At 48.4% G+C, this 11511-nt stretch overlaps 1 long non-coding RNA gene across 1 annotated transcript; it reads right to left on the bottom strand.

The window, feature by feature from the left end:
- Window positions 1-441: 441 nt before the first annotated feature.
- On the bottom strand, window positions 442-7306 carry LOC136509586 (uncharacterized). Its single transcript, XR_010772382.1, has 4 exons — window positions 6924-7306; window positions 6723-6839; window positions 1686-1836; window positions 442-664 (listed from the first exon to the last, which is right to left on the bottom strand). It is a non-coding gene; the product is annotated as an uncharacterized lncRNA (long non-coding RNA).
- Window positions 7307-11511: the final 4205 nt, after the last annotated feature.

Raw genomic sequence — 11511 nt, 5'->3', positions numbered from 1 at the left:
CAACACGGAGAAACATCAAGGACGTACAAAACAGCAGAGGGATGGGTTCTATGTGCAGGCTGCTCCAGCCCTGGGCCCATCACCTTCAAGCTCACCGGAGGAAGGAGGGAATAGCATCCCAGAGCTCATCGAAACCCTGGCTACCATTGTGTCCCTCAGATCCAGAGGATGAGAAGAAGGACGAGGACTTAGATCTAGAGGTGGAGGAGGAGGAGGGCTCAGATTCAGAGAAGGACCGACCTACCTCATCGAAGCCGTCGTGGACCGACCTACCTCGTTGGAGCCATCACCGTTGGCTTTGTCTCCGGTGGGGGAGTGTGGCAGAACTGTTCGAAATAACACGCTTTCGGATGCGCTTGTCTTCCACTAGACACTAAGCACCCTAAAAATTAGCTACATCGGATAATTCTGTCAAGCCCACCCTAAGGGAGAACTCGAAACAATCCATGTTTTACTGCTATAATCTAATAATGAGTACGAGCTTACAACACTTAATCCATTTCATACAACAAGAGTTCTTAAAAATTATTTATTACAATACCAGAGTTCAGAGTGCGGTAATTAAACAGCGGAATGGAAATAAACATCTAACGAAAATGATACAGGAATCTGTCTGTGCCCACCAGAAGAATCCTCCACATAAGAGCTACTCCTCAAGCTGCACCTGCAATAGGGGTAAAACAAACCCTAAGTACATAATGTACTCGTAAGACTTACCCGACTAGTGGGAATAGTTTCCCGACTCCAAAGAATATGATAGGTAATATGGATTTGCTGTTTTCTTTTTATTTGCGAAAAGCATCACTAATAGTTCATCCTTACAGTTAAGTTTTATTAGCAGTCATAATTACTTCATTAGCTAACCATTCTAGGTAAGCACCTGTTCTACTTTTAAGCAAGGGTTGAGCCATCAGAACCATTTTACTATCTTTCATCTTCTAGTTCTTACTACGGTGCTAGACCATAGTCGTACCGTCTCACGAAAACGGTGATTCGTGAACCAATGTATCCCAGCTGGGTACCCCGAAACACATGCCCCATTTGTACCGTGGCCACAAACAAGACCAACTCATTCCACTCCTGTCATGGGGTCCAGATCCCCGTCCAAACTTGGACTTCAAGCCTCCACATTTAAGATCCGGTCTTAGTATGGTGCTTAGACCTTCACCTATCTCCGCCTCCAATAAGTCGGTTTGGAAAGAGCCAAAACTCACGACAAGAGCATAACGAGCCTTTCCGCTCCCATAAGCAAGCATGTGTTTAGGAAAAATAAGTATGTGACCTGACTACCATCTACAGCAACAGACGATCCGTAATCGACATGAACAGGAAAAACAGTATAACCAAGCTAAGCCTCGATGGCCACGGGACACGACCTGTTACACCCACCAATACCCATACCATATCCCTGCTCTATCTTCATTTTGTCCTTTCATCATTTTATCATTAGAGTAATTATAATCACCTATTGTGAGTAACGATAGATTACTCACGCTACTGAAAGCATAAGCATAGCAGCTACTCGAACATGTACTAGTAGGACTCATAGAACAGTTATATCTATGCATATGGTTTTCATAAAATTCCTATAACGTAAATGCACATCACGCATATATATATATATATATATATATATATATATATATATATATATATAGTGATTATCAAAAATAAGAGTTACATACCGGGGCTTGCCTTGGACAGGCGCGGTGTCAACTGAGTCAGTCAGTAGCGGCTCCGGGACATCCTCCTGCACGAGAATCTCCTCCTCATACTCCTCGACGATCTCCTCGAACTCGTGATCACCGGTGGTCATAATCTCCGTCAACTCGTTCTCTACATGCATGCGATGATGATGCAACACTTAGCATTTATGCAACAGCAACACTTAAAATAAGAATACACATACTAAGCTACTAAGCTAGCTCTAATGAGTAAGATACTAAGCTAACTATCATCTTCATCAAGCAAAGTGTTGGGTTCAACTAACAAACACCTAGCTTTATAAATGAAGGATATATCTTTATTTCTACTAATGATTTAATGTATATTGAAACAAAGAATATTTAACTACCCTAATGCTTAGTCTATTCTAAAGCTACAAAAAATACAGTGAGCACATAATAATACAATGAAGCTACCATAAAAATTTTAGAACTAAAGATATCACCAATTTACCATAAAAATTCCTACAATATTTAACCTAATAATATTAAGCACTCTCAAATGATTTAATAGCTCCCGGTATCAACATGTATATATATGAACTAAATACACTGACAGATAGAGCACAATTTTAGAAACCTAACAAAATTTGTTTTATAATTTTTAGACACCTATATGATTTTATATGACTTACCAAAGATCAGCTCAAAAAATAAATTAGAAAACTATTTCTAATTCCTTATGAAAAAGAAAAACGAATTCTCCCGCGCGGCCCACGCGACACATCGCGCGCGCGCGAGCGCACGGCGGCCCACGGTGCCGCCCACGCGGAGACGGCCCGTGGCGGGGAAATCTCGCGCGCGTTGATATTTTTGCAAAATAGACTTTGCACTTCTCCCGAATTACAACTAACTACTAACATTATTTCCCCTCTCTCAAACCTTCTCACTTAACCCCCTGATTTTTCTCTAATTCACCCACGCGCACCCTAGGCAACTCAGTGCACGGCTACGCGGTGAGCGGCGGCACTGAGCGCCTACACCGGCCACCTAGGACTTGCACAGGCCCACCTAACGGGTCGATCACCATCTCTGACCTAAGCGGCTACGCTAAGCGGCGGCGAGGGGTGGCGTGACGTGCTGGAGCAAGCTGCAACGACGCGCGACCATCCGCTACGGCGGCGCAACTGCCTCGGCGATCTAGAGCACCTAAGAATCTTACTGGCTAGCGATGGAGCATTAGTAGACTACCATGGACCTATCCGAGGTGACGGCTGGGGTGGAGGATGGCGGAGGAGGGCTGGCCATGTGCGGCCGAGCCATACGACGACGCACCGCGGCGGCACAGTCATGTCAATGACGAAGGGGAGGCGGTTGCGGTTCGGCTAAGGTGCGCAGGGTGGAGAGGGAGGCAAGGTGAAGCTAGCGGTGCAAATGAATTGGCTCGGGAGGGACGGTAGGAGGGCTACCCACATCCACGGCCGAACGTGGCCTTATCGGCACGGCGGCGGAAGAAACTTCAAATTGGGGCTTTGCCGGGCATGGTTCAAGGCTGGGTAGTGTCGGGCAGCAAGAGGACCTGATGGTGAAGCCGTAGATACGATGAATTGAATGGAGGTGATCATTCGCTGGGTAAATTGGATGGTGCGGCTCGTGGCGACGACAGAGGGAGAAAGAGAAAGAGAGAGACGGGGCGTGGCAGGTGGGCTCGGCTCGTCCTCGCCTTGGCGGGATGCGGTCGACGTGAACTTGGAGGCACGCGCGTATACGCTATGGACAAGCACACGCGTCCCGGACCGGCATGGCCCACGCGGCCGCAATGTCTTAAATGACAAGGCGATGGCGAGCCCAGCCACGTGCGTAGAGGGTACAACAGACAGGCGTGGACGCGACGACGATGCGACGACAGCGGCAGCGTCGCGGTGTGAGGCGGGTCGGCAGCGCAGCGAGGCAGCAGTGCGCGGACGCGACGACGAGGTGATAGCGCCGGCAGTCGCTTCGTCATGGCGCGGGGCGGGCGGCGGCTGCTCTACGCGACGGGGCCAGCGGCAGCCGGGCCACAGCCAGACCAGAGGCAGCCACGGCTGGCCGCGCGCGGCAGCGCATGCATGCGAGACCAATGCGGCGACGCCGAGCACCCGAGCGTGGTGACCACGCCCACGCGGTCAACCAGCCCGAAACCGAGTCGTGCACGAATTTTAAAGCGTCCAAAACAACTAAACGGTTGCTTCTGGAGCCAAACCATTTTCACCATGCTTAAGATGGCATATGAGACTACCACATCGAGCTATAACACTACACCACCCCTTAACCCAATCTCTCAAAATAATTTACTAAACATAACAATATCTAGCTGTTGACAGACTTGGAAATTTTCTAAGTTTCTGAGCTGAACATGATTTTAATTTGCAATTTGTAAGCTAGTAAAAATATTAGCTAGTAATATCATTTTTCGACAGCAAGTATTTCACTATCATCTATAAAGTTTGTACTTCAAACTTTATTTAAGTATCACACACATATTCTATAGTATTTTTGCTTAATAAAAATTAGTTTTAAACCCTACATGATATACATGAACTATTGAATCAACTTTCGTTTAACATTTTTATTAGTCATTTTAAGTTACAAGAAATTTATCTACACACTCTATTATATGCATTAACACATAAACATGATACTCATGACATATTTTAGTAAATGATTTACAGCATGTTCGCTTGTTGGTTTCAGCCAGAGCTTATCAGCCAGCCAACAGTATTTTCCTCTCACAACAAACCAGCACCAGCCGGACTTACCAGCTGGTGGGTGATGAGCAGGAGGCGGGTGCGGATGGCGGGGATCTGCACGGTGTGCCGGAGGGCAGGGAGAAGCCGACCAGCACCGGCAGCAGCAGCAACAACAACGTCTGCAGCGTGTGCCATGAGCCCTGGGCCTCCTCCGGTGCGCATCGCATTTGGTACCAACCATACCCGCCCGACATTGTTGCTACCACTACCAGTTCTTGCTTCGTTTTGGGGGGCTTTAGTGTTTTGTGTGTACTACTATACCACCCTACCTGCTCAACCTGCTTCTTCTACTTGGGGTAAAGAACAGTGTACGACAGATTAGTAGTACATATATTGTGCTCTGCATGCTGCTCCATCTCTCGATCAATTTGGTTGGTTGCATTTGCATTTAGTCAGTCAGTGTCGATCTTTTGCTGAAATTAATTAATACTAGATTGCATTCAAGCAAACCTTTTTTTTTCTAAACAAAAAGAAAGAGAGAAAGAAATGGAAATCAATCAGCAGTGTTTTGTTTGTTAGTACTACTACTAGTAGTAGTAGCCTAGTAGGAAATTTCAATGGATGTAATCAATCCTTGGCCTGCTGCAGCTGCATCCCGTGTGGGCATGCGTATGGCAGATCCTGCCTGGAGCTATGGCCTATGGCTGGCCCGATCCCAATCCAGATCCACAACCAGATCATCAGGCACGCCTGCTGCTGCTAGCCTGTTCGGTTGGCTGGTTCGTATCGTTGCTGGTTCGTGAATAAGTACTGCTGACTGATTTGTGTGAGAGAAAAATACTGTTTCAACTAAAAATTTACTATCATTTACAACAAGCCACAGCCAAACGAAAACGAACGGGCTGAAGGTACGTAATTCGCCTTCATTCCCCAATTGAATGAAATCCACCGAAATTAAGATGCCTCCGGTCCTTTATCTATCTAGTATCTTTTCTATCTGTTTCGTGTTTCCTAGAGATGGATTAATTGGAACTGACAGCGGCTGTCGATCAATCTTTATTTTTTTGCACTTTGCAGTGCCTGTGGTGTGGACAAGAGTTCAGGCGCGACGACATGATCAACCTGTACGGGGCAACGGAGAATCTGTTGGAACAACAGCAGGTTTGTTGCTTGATTTCCCTAGCTAGCTTCCTCTTGCATTACATTACATTGCTTGTTGTTAAGTTTTCCTTTCCTACATACATGAATGGGAATCGGGAACACGTTCGTTCGATCACCGTACAGGTTGCAACGGAGGAGGAGGAGGAGGAGGAGGAACAGCAAGAGGAAGAAGAGGCACGGGCGCATGACGAGGCTGCAGCGATGGAAGCAGACGAGGCGGCGGCACGGCAGTGGCAGCAGCAGGCGGGTCATGGGCACGACCTGCAGGAGGCTGCAGTGGACGCCATAGCCTGGATGAACGAAGCTGCAGACGTAGCTGTAGCTCGGAGGAACCCGAACGCCGAAGTAGCAGCAGCAGCAGCAGGCTTTTCGTGGGGAAACGGAGCCGTAGCCTGGAAGCGCATCGGGCTGGCTTGGAGGATCGATGCGCCTCTGGTAGCCGACGTCGCTCCAGAGGATGGGGTTGGAGATGGAGCCGTGGCGGAGGCAGCAGGTGCTCCGGCGGGTAGCAGCAGCGTGGCCGTGGAGTTGGGCTTCGAAATTCTCGTCTTCATCGTGGCGGCTCTGCTCTGCCTCATCATGTGATGAAAATGGAATTCATGCACGCATTCAGCTAGCTCTACCTGTCGTAAGCACTGTTGTCTACTGCTACTAGCTTGTATACTAATACAGGAGTATGAGTATCATACTGTACCAGACTTGGCACGATGATGGTAACTAATAAGTGTGGTTGCACTGGATGAAGCTTAATCAGTAGTATTATTATTATAAACTACGTATTCTCTCTCTCACTGGCTAAAGGTGCATTTGATTGAAGGGCAAGGACCCAAGGTTGATGGATACGTGTATCTATGGATGTCTAGATGTGGTTATCCATGCTGTGTGTTTGGTTGGATGGATAGGGAAAACTATTTTTATGTTTGGTTGGATAGATACCACGAGACGAGTTATTTTTATGTTTGGTTTCATGGACGATAATAGCCATATTGATTATGTCATATGGGACCCACTTATCATTTATTTAATTTTTGTCACAACATAATTATATGAGATCCAGGTTTTACTCAAGACTAGAGCCTCTAAAAGCTAAAAATATTGTACGATAGACATGATAAGATGAAGATAAATACGAGTGTCCAGTGAGACATGATAAGATGAAGATAAATACCAGTGTCTAGTGATGTGGTCCATTCACATCTTCCATGTCCTCGTCAAGCTATCGATGTGAATAAGATGAAAATACAATTGCAAAGTCATGGTCCTCTTCATTTTGAAGAACCTATAGCTGAGTACATCCATGAATCCATCATTCATTGGAATAGAAATTAATAATTAGAACAAGAAAAATGAAATCTGAACTCATATGTACCACTGGCTCAGAAGTCAGAACTGAAGAGGGCCGGAGGGAGGGAGCAGAGTAGCAGGCCGGGCGGGAGCAAAGAAGGGCGATCGGGAGGGCGTTGACGGCTGCCGGGCGCCGGCTGCCCCTGGCCGCGTGGCCTTCTCCGTCCGCAGCAGGGGGAGGGGCAGGGGCGGACCTGGGCGCTGGGGGCTGGCCGCTTGGGGCATCGACAGTGGGCAGTGGCGGCCGGCGCAGGCTGCGCGGCGGCGGCGGCGGGCGGTGGCCGCCTGACGGCCTGAGCCTCGACGGTGGTGGTGTGGCCTGGCTAGCTAGCCGCCTGGGCGCCGGCGCATCCTATCGATCGGGGAGAGGGCGCCGGACCGCGCGGAGCCGCGGATGGGGGCAGGGGCTCGTTCTCGGTAGCTCACGAGAGGAATGGGCTTCATTTGAACACTATATGGGCTATAGAGTGTTAGTGGCCCAATGAGTATGGCCTGGGCCGCAGATCCGCCCCATTGCTGCCATGTGAGCAAGAGCCACGGCATGCAAAAAGTGAATGCGCTTGGCCGCAAGTTTTGTGGTGGCAACTTTATCCACCATAATCAATCAATATTACATATGCCTAGTCGTCGCATCCATATTGTCACCGAGCCAAACACATACAAATTTTGGTCCTAGCCGTCCTATCCATGTTGTGATCGAACCAAACACATACAAATTTTTGACCGCCATAATCATCCATGGTGGATATCCCGCGAACCAAAGGCACCTTAAGTGGCCAGGACTATATATATAAGAGTCCTTATTAATTAGGCAAATTAAATTAGATTAAATTGCTTGGACATCATGCATGCATACTTCATGTATTTTCATTAGACGGTATTAGAATCTAATGCGTAATGAATTGAAACTCATTTTATCTCTCTCCTTATAATTCCTATGGTACACCATCATTTTCTCCTGATGTCCCTCCTCGTTAAATGGTAATGAAACTCTTAGGACCCATTTATTAGATTGTAGGATTGGTAAAGGAAAAGTACAGGGATCAAGATTCCTACAGGGATCAATTTATAATTAAGTGTGGTTGCACTGGTATGGTTAACTACTAGACTTGTCACGATGCCCATTGGAGTATCTTTTTCCTTGGGCTGGGATATTATATTTTTGATAAAATTTTGCCAAAAAAAATACAACCTTCGTCCTACACAATGGATTTCCTACAATGCTGTACATTATTATCTATAGTTAGTGGCAGTGACAAAAACAAAGTTTTGGCGCCATATATAGTTGGTTGGAGAGCAATATTCTCTAGCTATGAAGAAGCGCATCGCATCGCATAATTAAGTGGAGAGCCATCCTAGGAGCTAATCCTACAGTTGCAATAGCATCAGCTGTCTGCTCCATCCGCCGTCGTCGTGTCCAGCACAAGCACAGCAGTCTGCTCCATCCGTCGTAATGACATGCTATTGCAGTTTGATAACACAGTTGTCGATAGAATATCGTCGGCAGGCCACCGAGAGGTATCCCGTGATGGTAGATTGATCGGCAGATGAGCGTGTAATCAAGAACAAGAAGGCAACAGAGACACACGAGTTATACAGGTTCAGGCCATCAGTATGACGTAATACCTTACTCCTGTGGTCTGTTGGTTTGTATTAGCTATCGTATGATTTGCCATGATTTCGTAGGGGGTCCCTGCCCGCCTTATATAGTCCGGGGGGGCAAGGTTACAAGACGGTTAGATCTGAGAGATAACCGGAAAGTAATAACAGATTACAAGAAACACGGGATCGTGCATATCCTATCAGACTACGTGACATCTTCCGGATATCCTTCCCATGCCTTGCGGGAGGCGCCGAGCATAATTGTGCCCCGCAAAGCTCCTTCTCGTGGGCTGGACCGCCCCTGGAGGCGTAGCCCATGTGGCCTGCCGTGGGTATCCGGGGTCATACCCCCCACAGCTAGTCCCCGAGCGCCTTGTATCCGTTGAGCAACGCCGTCTTGAACTTTCCTGAGCAGGTGCGAACAAAAACCGAGCTGTCCAGATCATGGTCCGACCACCATAACAAATCGCCGATCAGTTGTGAGCAGTTGCCGAGCAGCGTGCACCATCGCCGACCAGTGTGTTCCGAGCAGGCTTGTCATAAGGGTGTAAGGAGCTCAATTTCAGAATTGAAAATTCCCGCGTGATAAAATGAAGTGTGCCCACTTAGAGTCCGACCACGAGGTTAAAGAAATCTTGGTTTAACTTTTAGAGGCTCGGAGTCTTTCGAAAAAAACAAACACATTCGCCGCGAGGTGAAGTGTGCCCACTTAGTCCTCGAGCCTGACAGTAGGTGACGTAGTCAAGTGGTGCCAGGCTCAGAAAATATTGAACCAGCCGAGCAGGTTACCAGTCCCCGAGCGTAGTCTCGAGATGAAAAACAAACACATTCACCGTAAGGTGAAGTGTGCCCACTTAGTCCCCGAGCCTGACAGTAGGTGACGTAGTCACGTGGTGCCAGGCTCAGAAAAAAGTAATCCATCCGAGCAAGTAGCCAGTCCCCGTGTGTCGGGCGTAGATATCGGATAAATCAAACCGTGGAGAAAAAATCGGAGTAATGGTTGTGCAGCATCGGGTGCTGAGCCTCATTAAATTGCGGAGAAATTGTGAATATTTGTCGGCGATAAATGAGCGACGTGGGCTACTGTTGCGTGATAGCCCAACTTGCGGCCCATTAAACCGCCTTGGTGGAGTCGAAATAGCGCTAATGGCGAGAACGGATTCCAAAAACCCTCAGGCGCAATGAAACCCTACGCAATTAAACCGCCTTGGTGGAGTCGAAATAGCGCTAATAGCGCTAAGTGCTTTATAACCGCGCCGCCACATACATCGTCTCCTACCTCACTCAGTTTGCCTTTCTTCCTTCCTTCGCAAACCCTACGCTCCACATTCCGCACCATCGCGAGCACTCGCCTCCAACCCAGTTCCAATCCGAAGAAAATGGCGCCGAAAAAAGGAGCCGCAAAGCCGAAGAAAGTGGCCACCGGAGCCAGCCGCGACGAGGAGTGGGTGCCGTCAAAGACGTCGGCGGCGGATCTCGATAGGATGGTGGCGGCGGGCGTTCTCCCAGACCGCCTCACTGCTGGATGGCGGCCGGCTAGTGGTGAGCCCTTCCTGACACCACATACTGATGAGGCTGTAGTATTTGAAGAATATTTCTGGCGAGGATTAGGGTTTCCTGTCCACCCCTTTCTAAGGGATCTTATGGAGTTTTGGGCAATTAGCCTCTGTAATCTGCATCCCAACACCATTCTGTAAGTTTCTATCTTTATCCATTTCTACGAGGCGTTTCTCGGTGTTCTTCCACACTTCAACCTCTTCAGGCACCTGTTCTGTCTGAAGAAGAAGGGGGTAGCAATTCCAAGGTGGTCGGCGGTGTGTACCTGCAACTCAGGGATGGGATGGCCAGCGAATATATCAGCGTACCGCTAAATACCTCCCTTAAAAGTTGGAATGCTAGATGGTTCTATATCAAACAAAGTCACCCAATGATTCAATGCGACGTCCACCACATCCCGGTTAATCATATTAACTGGTCGGAGAGACCCAACAATGCTGAGATGGAGCAGGTAATGGAACTGCTGGACTTGATTAAGGGCGTTGAGCTTAGGGGTGAACTGGTGGCGGCTAGCTTCATAGTGTGGCATGTTCAGCCCTGCAAAGAGAGGGCCCACCCGGCATTTGACTATAAAGGTGACAACGACGGTACCCGGGAAAACACAGACCGTCTGACGAAGAAGGAAGTGATAGATTGTGCCATGGATCTATTTACTTCCAATGTCTCATTCAGCTGGCCAAAAGGAACGAAGGCTTTCAACTACACCAATCCACCTCCTCAGGTAACCATTTCGCTTCGCGTCGATCAGGCATTAATTGCCGAGCATAGGACTGACTTATTTATGAAAAGATCCATTCGCAGGATAGGGCAACATACTTTTTAGACGTGCCGAGAGCCGATTGGGTGAAAGGGGTGGACATTCGGCAGCCGCTACAGCCCGAAGAGGAGGAGCGGAGCTCCTCGTCGGATAGTCCATCCCCAGTATCGGAGAAGATTCGCGGGAAAAGGCCGGCAGTAGATGAGCCGATCCAAAAGAGGAGGAAACCGCAAGCTCTCATGCACACAAAGCAGGCAACATCTCTCTTGGTGAAGACCGAACAGTTCGACCATGAAGAACCGCTGTGCTGGAGTGGTCGGATGATGACGAGGACCAGTCAGTGCTTCCGCCGAGCACGAAGGAGGCATCGGCAGACGCTGAAGCTCTCAAGCAGCAAGAAAGGGAAAGTTATGTTCGAGCAACGATGGAAATCCCGGCAACACAAACTACCGGAGTCCCCGAGCAACAAGAGGGGATAACCGCAGAACCACGCACAGAAGGTGGGGCCCCCGGGCGGTGAGAAGAGCAGCAGTCCGCTGTAGAGGCGCAGGGGTCCTCCCATCGAGCTGACCAGGCAGTCGCGCCAGGGGGATCAAGCAGGCATCGCTGATTCAAGAAAATCAATCAAAAGACCAAACCGTAAGTATATTTGCCTTGGAGTAATAATATTGTTCCTTGATTTCTCTTGGTTACTGAC

Source organism: Miscanthus floridulus, chromosome 1 (assembly GCF_019320115.1).
Source record: "Miscanthus floridulus cultivar M001 chromosome 1, ASM1932011v1, whole genome shotgun sequence".
Lineage (NCBI taxonomy): Eukaryota > Viridiplantae > Streptophyta > Magnoliopsida > Poales > Poaceae > Miscanthus > Miscanthus floridulus.
This window is presented reverse-complemented; position numbering and strand designations above follow the sequence as displayed.